The sequence below is a fragment of the Corvus brachyrhynchos genome, unplaced genomic scaffold (genome assembly GCF_000691975.1).
Source record: "Corvus brachyrhynchos isolate BGI_N302 unplaced genomic scaffold, ASM69197v1 scaffold90, whole genome shotgun sequence".
Lineage (NCBI taxonomy): Eukaryota > Metazoa > Chordata > Aves > Passeriformes > Corvidae > Corvus > Corvus brachyrhynchos.
Genome location: NW_008236932.1, coordinates 959,950 through 968,008, shown reverse-complemented (window position 1 = coordinate 968,008; position 8,059 = coordinate 959,950).

Genomic DNA, 8,059 nt, shown 5'->3' with positions numbered 1-8,059 from the left:
GCAATAGAGTATGAAAACATTTACTTTTTGTTTTGACTACTTTTTCTTGGAAGGAAAGGTTACTGCAGACTAAATTTGTGATTGGAACTTGCATTCAGTTAACTTTGTGTAATGTGCCTGTATAAATATTGATCCCTTCTTTCCATTAGTTATGCAAGCAGTGGATGAAATAAATAATTGTTCTTGAAATAGGAATACCTGATAATTCTGCTCACAGCTGTAGGGGTAGAGTTTTAAGTTAAATACAAGCAAGTACTGCAAATTAAATGACAAATTCTCGTGGTAGAAGACATCTTGAATGGCTAAAGGTTAACCCTTAGAACACAAATAGAAATAGAGAGAAATTAATAGAAATAGAAGTAGAAATAGAAATAGGCTTAAAAATAGAAATAGAAATAGAAATAGAAATAGAAATAGAAATAGAAATAGAAATATATGAGCACAATATATTTAAAAAGAAATGTATACTAATTAATCACAGTGTCAAAAGATGATTAAAATAGTTCACAAAATTCTGCAGTGCAACTATGAATGCCGCACATCAGTAGGAGTTTCACTCAGTCAAAGAATGAAAAGGTTAATGCATGTAGAACTAATCACAAAATGTGAACTGAACATTAGAAACATTTCACAAAAACTGGCAGTGGTAAAATGAATACTACAACACAGTAAACTTCTCCAATCATGAAGTATATTTGTCACACTTAGAAAAGAAGGGCATGATCCCATCAGCAACATGTTTGTAGTAAAGTAAGAAAATCTTTTCATTTTAAAAAAAGTGTAAAGTTGGTATTTTGAAATAGGAATCTGATGCATGCCAACATATGACACCTCATTTTTCATTGTACATTTCCACAGCAGAATAGGTTAAGGAATGCTGGTAGTGTCCTTCCAGTGGTTTTGCTTCCCTTCATCTGGTTATGGGTAATTTTGACTTGATTTTAACTGTCACAGAAGCTGAAGAAAATAATTTTTCAATGTTTTTCCTTCAGTGGGCTTAACGGGCTTTTCAACCTGTCACATTCTTTGCTCTTGATTGTAATATGTTGTTCAAACTACACCAAAACATGACACACCAACTGACAATAATTTTGCTTGATGGTTGAATTCTGCAGTGTTTTAGCACTTCTACAATAACTTCTCCAATGAAACAAGGGCAATAGCTGCTATTATCCAGCAGCCTCCTCCTCCTAAATACATGCTTTGGTTATCAGGGTTGTTCTGCTTGGCAGCTGACAACTGATTTCATAAGTCAGACACCAAAAATCACTAAGTAATGGAGAAAATCGGGGAGAGGAGTTCTAATTAAAGACAAATAGACAGGGAAGTCAGGATTTGCTGTAGATGTGTCATTGTAAAAGTCCTGTTGAACTCCACAGATGAGCAGGAAGTTTACTAAGGCAAAAAAATTTTTCGTGTCTGTACAGCATGGGCAAAGAAGGCATGTGTTGCATCAAGGAAAGAGTATGTTGGCAGTACCAGAGAATTCCCTCTTGTTACAATCCACCCCTGAGGGCGAGGGTAGCTCAGGTTCGTATAAGTGTATATATATATATATATGTACAAACGTGTGTATGTGTGTGCGTGCACGCGCGCGCACGTGTGTGTGTGTGACAGGTTTATTTTGGAACAATTTGGTTGCGATGGAAAGGATATATGTAGTGGGTTTGGTTATTATCTGTAGAAATATAGCAATATAAAGGCATAAAACACACTTAAGAAGAAGTATAAAGGAAAGAAAGAAAGAACATTTCAGTTTCTCACACCTCTATAACAATGGCTATAATACAAACCTTTCCCAACCCTTAGACAAGCAGTATCACCAATATCACTCAAGAAGAATAGGAGTGGTGCCTACACAGACAGGAAATGGAGCGTTGAATAAGAAGAGGTAGCATGGAATGTTAAAAAAATGTGCAGTTTGTGAAGTTTGGGCTTTAACTACTTGGTAGAGGGCTGTTCTACTTTCAAGTTTCTTCCAGGTAATTTCAGAAATGATAACGTGCCCACAACCTTCAGGAGTATCCAGTTAGGTGTTATGTGCATCCTGAGGATCTGCTCTAGTGGGTATTGCTGCCAAATCTGCTTTGCCAGCAAAGTAGAAGATACACAAAATTTTCAATTCTGTCACTCAAGCTCCAAGAGCTTGTCTGTGCTAGTGGTCAGACATGCCAAGCGAATGAGTCACAAACACAAAAACCATGTAGCCAATTTTTTTATAGTTTGTTAGGATCTCTTGGGTACCTAAAATTAGCATTTAAACTCTGTTTTAGACACATAAGCACATGGGCTTATTTTCAATCCTGCTGTGTTCTCATATGGTCATTTAAATTTTCTCTGTGTTAAATAGGCTTAAAAATAATCTGTAACATGTACTTAGGAAAGTAAATACGAACTAATTTATGGGATTTTAAAATAAATATATCACATGAATTCTCTTATTTTGCCACTAATCTTCAGAATTGTTTTTGCATAATGTCTTGCAGTTTTTATTCCCTCTCCTTTTACTATGTTCAGATTTTGGCTGGGATAGAGTTAATTGTCTTCAGAGTCGCTAGTAGAGTGCTGTGTTTTGGATTTGTGATGGAAACACTGTTAATAATTCAAGGGTGCTTTTGTTATTTTTGAGCAGTGCTTATGCAGAGTCAAGCCATTTTCTGCTTCTCAACCCACCCCACCAGTGAGCAGGATGGGGGTGCACAAGGACCTGGGAGGGGGCACAGCCAGGACACTGACCCCAACTGACCCAAAGGACAATCCAGGCCAGATGGCATCATGGTCATCATATAAAGAGGGGGAGAGAAGAAGGGAAGAAGGGCTGTTTGGAGTAAAGGCATTGGCCTTCCAAGTCAGCCTTATGTGTGATGAAGGCTGACTTTCATGGCGGTGGATGAACACTTGCCTGCCAAAAGGCAAGCAGTGAATGGATTTCTTGTTTTGCTCTGCTCGTGTGCATGGCTTTTGCTTTCCCTATTAAACTGTCTTTATCTCAGCCCACAAGTTTTCTCACTTTTACTCTTCAATTCTCTACTTCTTCCCCCTGGAGGGTAGTGATTGAGTGGCTGCATGGGCTTTAATTGCCAACTGGGGATAAATTTCAACAGCCTAGGATAGGAAGGGTATTATGACAAATAAACATTTCTTCCTCTGTAGTGTAGCACTTTGCTGATCTTAAGGAAGGGGATGGCATATTTCTTCTGATCAAGGAAGTGTCAAGGTTTGCAAACATCCAAACCCAGGAGAGAAATCTGCCTCTTGCAGCTATTTGTCCCCTGTGTGATTTCAGGAATAACAGCAGAGAACCCTAGGCTTACTATCAATAATTTTATAATCTCTTTCAATTCTCTCCCCCATGCCACTGGGGCATGAGTCCTGTTTCAGTTTATGGCATTTTACCGTTCCATCAGTCTGGTTTATCTGAGATGCGCATAAAGTTTAGAGCTTTCTATTTACTGAATTTAAATGTTTCCTCTTATTCTCATTATTGGAACGTTCTACAGGTACTGAGTTGTAATAAAACCTGGTGATGTGGTAGCCTTCACCAATTACAGTATACTAATTTTCACTGTTTTCTCAAACTGATGCCATGTTAAATATATTTATCTCAAATGAGGACTGATAAAAACGTACTGAGCAAGAGTAGATAATGGATATATTGTCCATGTTTGAAATCCCAGAATTCTGAGCATTGGAGCCTGGAAATCAACAAATGACTGTCCAGAATGTCAAGGCAGAAAGTTGCTATAAATATCAGTATGGTTGGATGGTTTCCAGAGAGATTTGAAAGCTGTTGTCATGACTGATTCTATTGTAGGTAACATAAAGTTGTAAGGTTTTTTTACATAATAATATTAAGCTTAAAGTTACAAAACAACAACTAAAAATGGGATCATTATGAGCAGATGCAAAAGTGGAGCTTTATGGCTTATACTGAAAACTGGTTTTGTGAGTGTTTCTGTGCATAGGAAAGAGAAACTTTATTGAAAGTGAAGATTGGAAACAGGATTTTGGGATAGCTGTTGTTAGCCAAACTGCCTAAACAGATATTTTAAGGCTACATTTGCTAACATAATTTAGCAAGAGATATGCTAGTGTACCAGCATGAAATTAAAAAATGAAACAGAATAGTTGCGTCATTTTTATAGCAGAGTGTTAAAATACAATCTCTGCAATCAAGATGCAGTATACACATCTTATAATTTCTATAATCTTTTCTTAAAGAAGGGTAAATCTGTAGAAGTGCTTGAGGTGGATTCCTCAGAAGAGCAAGGCCAGTGAATAGAGCTACTTTAGCCACCTATCCTGAAATTTGGAGAGCCTTGTTTTTCTTTCTAAAATTTCCCTGAGCATCCCATCCTTGTTTCTGGTTTTTCAGCTTTCAGTGTGTTATCCCCCTACTAAGAACTGTACGACATAATTAATTAATAAATAGATTGTGGGGGGGTTTTAACTCCCAAAGCACCAGTAGTGAAAAACCAGAAACATCTATCTGCCAGTGATACCAGAAGCAAAGGATGGCTTCTGTTATGTATACACTATTTCCCAATTATTTTTCTTCAAGTTCTGAGATCTTAAGGCAGGTCAAGCCATTTACTAGTTTACTAAAATGACCCAGTGATAAAACTTAAAGATTTTGGGGGTTTCTTTGAAGACTCGTGGAAGGAAAATTCAAAATTAACTCCACAGAAAATAATCTTTAAGTTTCTAAAGAAAACTTTAATGAAATACTATATTTATTTTCTTCCTAAAATGCATACGCATATTCTGTTTCTTCTGTTTTGATATTGCTTGTTCAGGAACTCCTGTAGTGAGACAGTAAGTATACTAAAACATAGAAAGATTAAAGAGCTCAGTTCTTTTGTGGTTCTAAAGAAGGACAAAAGTGCCAACAGGTTTCTGCTTACTGAAATTGTGTCAGAGGTCTCAGAAAGCCTAGTGAAGGAAGACATTAAATAAATACCAGTCTGAGAAACATCCTGCACAGTTAAACTGAATGTGTACCTTGGGAACTTCAGTCAATCACAGGGACAGTGGAAAGATGAGCAGGTCTGTCACTGGAAGGCTCAGAAGTGGAAATGGGCCAAAAATTAAACATTCTCAACTTCAAAAAAAAGCGCAGTAGGACCCTGAGATTAGCTCAGTTGGTCAGAGCACAGTCCTAATAACACCAGAGTTGTGGGTTCCATCCCCATAGGGGCTGTTCGCTTAAGAATTGGGCTCGATCCTTTGGGCCCCTTCCAGCTCAGAATATGCTCTCTGTGTCTTTATTCCTAAACAAACAGCTGGGGGAGAGATAAAACATAAGGAAACCCAACAATTTCTGTTTAATACACTTCATGAATATGATTCATGCCTGTAGTCTACAGGGATGGCGGGAGAACACATGCCATTCCCCTCATCCACCTTCAGAGCCAACTGCAATAGAGACCTGGCAGGGGTTCTTTTCTGTGAAGACTATGGTTGTTGGATTACATCATTTTTGAAAAAATGGATTTCTGAAAATATCTTAGGTTCTGTCTAATTTGCCATGTTACCATCCCTCATGCAAACTTGGGCTGTTTTATGTTATGATAAGTAACTACATTGTCAAGACATATCAAAATTTTTTCAGATTTTAAACAAGTTTTTGTTGATAGTTTTTAAAAATTATCTGATCATTATGAATATGAACACTCTCATAAAGCTCTAGGAAAGATCTTTTGTCAGCTGCCTCTTAAAAGAGCTGGCATGATTTGGTAGAGTACAACTTTAATCTAAAAGTTATTCTCCCATTCTGTTTGGATGGTAAAACTAAAAGAAAATGAAAGTTCAAATAACTTTTCTTGCATTTTATTTCATTAAAGCTTTTAAAAAACTGGCTGCAGTGGATTTAATCTTAAAGTTATGTTGGAAGAAATACGAAATTTGGCTTCATGAATTACTCATACAAAAAATCAAGCGAAATCAGAGCTCATGAATTACTTATAAAGGCTAGCTGAAAATCAATAAATTGCCTGTAATGCATACATAAGCATTTTCTCTAAGTCTATAATATGCTGACACCATGATTTCTTTTTTTTGTGAATCACAGCTATGCCAGTTTGAAATAACAAAATCGCTTTTCCTCAGAGTTTATTTAAAAATGTCATTTAAATATTTTCATGTTTGAAATAAAAAATGCATTGTGAAATGCAGACAGATGACCGTACCAAGTAATTAGGAAAACATTGCATTGTTGCTAATAGCTCCAAGTATCCTTGGAGATTCCAATTATTATTAGATTAAAAACACTTTGTGAAAAATATTTAATGCTAAGTAAAACTTGCGAAATGAGAAAGAGGCAAAGTGCTACTATGAATAATTAATGTACTAAAATTAATTTCCAAATTAAGGACTATCCGTCATTCATCTGCCAGAGGGATAAAGTAGTCTTTGTACACAAAATCATTTGCAAATTAGGTTGGCCTAAAGTACTGAGTTTATGTCCTTTTACAGAAAAAGGATAATAATTGAAATTCAGTTTCTTTGTGAGTAGAAAACTGCTTTAATAATATTGTGAACCAAGAAAAATGTACAGTTTCTGAAATAATCAATATTTATGCACCTAAATAGTCTCCTTTATGGTTCACTATTGTGGATGTGCATTAAATACTGAAACAGTCATTGTATATAAATGATAACGGCAGTATTCTCTCCTAATGTAAGCCTCTGAGCGAGATCTGTCATACTGGCAAACCAGATGATCTTAGTGAGATCTGTTACTACTCCCTTCTGGTTTTTTTTTACTACTCCCAAAAGTTTAGAAGCATCTGTAATGAGGATTCTTGGATGTGGTAATAGGCAGAACGAATGTGCAGAACAGGTGAATCACTGCCACTTAGATTTTTGCCACACAGCACCCCCTGCGCTGCTATCCTTGACCGTAGTCTATCTACATATCATTTTAATGACAAATGCCTTTAACATATCCTGTGTTGTCTTCAGCAGCTTGGTGAGTCACGGTAAATAAGCAACGTATCTCTGTGCAGTAGTTTGTGAAAGTGTCCCTTCGTGTATGCTTTTGTAGCATTCATTTGGAAACTTTCATTAATAATTGGTCTATGGAGCTCAATGCAACCAGTAACAGAACCTAGTTAAATACTGAATTGAACCCTAGGATCAGTAAGTAAGAATTAATATGAACAGTGCTCCAGCAGAACCAAACAAAAAGCTATGTTGTGTTTAGGGAAGGACCTGCCCATCTTAGAGAATATGCAGAAGGGAAGCTGAGAAAATCAATTCCAAGTAACTACATGAATGAAATTTGTTTTCTTGTTCTATTGGATATTCAGGGTATTCATCTTCACAAAACTAAAGAGCAAAAAACTGGATCCAGAAGCCTGTAAATCTTTTGGTAAATACTTCCGTGCATTCTCAGGAACGTGTTGTTAGTTCCATTTACAGAAACCTCTCAGCCACCAGCACGCAAATTTCTCCAATGTCGGGAGGACCATAAATGTTTTGTTTATTTCCATTGGAACAATAGAATCTAGAGCCAGAATTTTCATAGAGAAAAAGGCAATTCTCAGAATTGCTAAAAGCTCATTGATCAAACAGAATGAGTAATACATCTACAAAATAACAACTGTGTAGGCCCTATTATCTTGTATCTTGCAGCTGTCAAAATCATCAGGAAACAATTAGCAACTGGATGCAAAAATATTTTGCACCATTATTCACTTCCCGCTTCAGAATACTGCATTCATCTGCTTGCACATTAACCCACAGCTGGTTTGCAGGAGATGTGTAAATTTTTAAATTTAAGTTAAATAGGTTAATATAAAGTTTGACTACATTAAAACAAAAAAAACCAAAAAACCAAACAAACCAAACCAAAAATAAAAATAAAAAAGCCTTTCCAAAAGCCAAAAATATCCAATGACAAACAAACCACCAACTAAAAAACAACTAAGCAACCAACCAAAAAAAAAAAAGCAGCAACAACAACAAAAAAACTCCCCAAAACCCAAAAAAAACAAAAAAACCCCAACCTAAAACCCAAGAAAAAAAAGCAAACCCACTTGCGAACACAAACTAAACA